This window comes from Mastomys coucha, unplaced genomic scaffold (assembly GCF_008632895.1).
Source record: "Mastomys coucha isolate ucsf_1 unplaced genomic scaffold, UCSF_Mcou_1 pScaffold14, whole genome shotgun sequence".
NCBI lineage: Eukaryota > Metazoa > Chordata > Mammalia > Rodentia > Muridae > Mastomys > Mastomys coucha.
Window position 1 is genome coordinate 44,976,901 of NW_022196896.1, and position 2,003 is coordinate 44,978,903.

The 2,003-nt window shown below is 37.8% G+C and overlaps 1 protein-coding gene across 2 annotated transcripts in view; it reads right to left on the reverse strand.

Annotated features, from left to right (window-relative positions):
- CUNH8orf89 (chromosome unknown C8orf89 homolog) overlaps positions 1-2,003 on the reverse strand; it is a 26,099-nt gene that overhangs the window by 11,768 nt on the left and 12,328 nt on the right. The gene's annotated exons all lie outside the window — the stretch shown is intronic.

Below are 2,003 nucleotides of genomic sequence, written 5' to 3' on the forward strand. Positions count from 1 at the left end.
TATTACCAACATATCCTAATTGATTGAAATCCAAAAATATGAGGAATTAGAAATTTGTTGATTGTAATTCAATGGTCTCTCTAATTTGGTAATTGGAGAAATAGGTCCAATATTGTACTATATATATATATATATATATATACATATATATACATATATATATATATGTATTGAAAATATATATTTTCATCTTGTTTGTGACCATGTCTTGCTGTGTACAACATAAGGGTCTTGAAATCTTGCTTCTCCTATCTCAGCCTCTCTATTAGTAGTATTGTTTATTTCATGTTTTTACACTATACTATGGTTTTCATAACAGCTTAAATATTTCAAAAGTATTTATATACCCAAGGGAGACATAGACAATTAACTTGGGAGGTGGCTTATAAGAAAGAGAACAACAAAGAGTGAGACAAAATGCTTTGCTTGACATTTGTAACTCTTGTATCAAGTTTGAAGAAAAAGGACTTTATAAGTTACTCTTTCTCTGAGATGAATGCTTTTCCAAATTATTACAGCTAATGAACCAGATTCTTACCCGCACCTAATGTCTGTGCCACCCTCCAAGCAGAACTGTTTCAATTGTTCATTGAAACAGTTGGTGAATGACTTTATGGATAGACCATCTTAATACACACACCATTTGTTAAATGAATATAACCTGTTCTCTGTGGGCTGAGAATAAAGTCACTCACTCAAGTCAAAAAAAAAAAAAAAAAAAAAAAAAAAAAAAAAAGAACTTCTGTGGGAATCATCATGCCTGAACTCAAGCTGTATTACAAAGCAATAGTGATAAAATCTGCATGGTATTGGTACAGAGATAGGCAGGAAGATCAATGGAGTAGAATTGAAGACCCAGAAATGAACCCATACACATATGGTCACTTGATCTTTGACAAAGGAGCTAAAACCATCCAGTGGAAAAAAGACAGCATTTTTAACAAATGGTGCTGGTTCAACTGACAGCATGTAGAAGAATGCGAATCAACCCATTCCTATCTCCTTGTACAAAGCTAAATGCAAGTGGATCAAGGATCCATATAAAACCAGATACACTGAAACTTATAGAGGAGAATGTGGGGAAGAGCCTCAAACATATGGGCACAGGGGAAATTTTCTTGAACAGAACACCAAAGGCTTGTGCTGTAAGATCAAGAATCAACAAATGGGACCTCATAAAATTGCAAAGCTTCTGTAAGGCAAAGAACACTGTCAATAGGACAAAAAGGCAACCAACAGATTGGGAAAAGATCTTTACCAATCCTACATCCAATAGAGGGCTAATATCCAATATATACAAAGAACTCAAGAAGTTAGACTCCAGAGAAACAAATAATCCTACTAAAAAATGGAGTACAGAGCTAAACAAAGAATTTTCAACTGAGGAATATCAAATGGCAGAGAAGCACCTAAAGAAGTATTTAACATCCTTAGGCACCAGAGAAATGCAAATCAAAACAACCCTAAGACTCCACTTCTCACCAGTCAGAATGGCTAGATGCTTCAGTCCTTCTTAGAAGGAGAACAAAATACTCACAGGAGCAATATGGAGATAAAATGTAGAGCAAAGACTAAAGGAAAGGCCACCCAGAGACTGTCCCACCTGGGGATCCATCCCATATACAGTTACCAAACCCAGACACTGTTGTGGATGCCAAGAAGTGCATGCTGAAAGGAGCCTGATATGGCTGTCTTCTGAGAGGCCCTGCCAGAGCCTTACAAATACAGAGGCAGATGTTAGCAGCCAACTATTGGACTGAGCACGGGGTCCCTAATAGAGGAGTTAGAGAAAGGACTGAAGGAGTTGAAGGGGTTTGCAACCCCATAGGAAGAACGTCAATATCAACCAACCAGAACCCCCAAAACTCCCAGGGACTAAGCCATCAACATAGGAGTATACATGGCTCCAGCTGCATATGTAGCAGAGGATGGCCTTGTCATGCATTAATGAGAGGAGAGGTCCTTGGTCCTATGAAGGCTCAATAGATGCCCCAGTGTAGGGG